Below are 627 nucleotides of genomic sequence, written 5' to 3'. Positions count from 1 at the left end.
AAAAAAAAAAAAAAAAGAGATGGGGATAACTGTCTTATGATTCAATAGTGAGTATTTCTTATAATGACTAATCGTGACTCTCATAACTGTAAATGCAGAAGTTTTGCAACAAAAATGGGGGAGTAGTTAATCTTACAGTCCAGAAACAGTGGATCCTAAAACCACTAAGAGAGAAGAGAACTAACAGAGTGTGGGACCCAATCCAGAGAAGCAGCAATGCCAGAGATGGAGACAGAGATGAGGACATGGAGAGACAGAGCAGCTGAGGATTCTGGACTCATGTAAAGAGAGGACTGGGTTATGATTGCCAGGAGACAGTGTTGCAGAATGTGCCCTTTGGTTGTTTAAATTATTATACATTCCTGAGTGTTTTTGTATACATCCTCCAAAAAACAAGCAAACAAAAAAACAAAACAAAACAGGGAATAGAATAAAATACTGTTGTATGATAATGTACAGAGAGATATTGTAATCATTGCAATGAAATGATGGTGTAGAGCCAATGTTCTCCCATGTAAATTATCACTCAGTTCACAATAAAAGCTTACAATAAATAAATAGCTCTATACTTAAAAATAAATAAATAAATAGAGACAAATTTAAGGCCTCTAATACAGGGAACACACA

The sequence above is a fragment of the Chrysochloris asiatica genome, unplaced genomic scaffold (assembly GCF_000296735.1).
Source record: "Chrysochloris asiatica unplaced genomic scaffold, ChrAsi1.0 scaffold00463, whole genome shotgun sequence".
Classification (NCBI taxonomy): domain Eukaryota; kingdom Metazoa; phylum Chordata; class Mammalia; order Afrosoricida; family Chrysochloridae; genus Chrysochloris; species Chrysochloris asiatica.
This window is presented reverse-complemented; position numbering follows the sequence as displayed.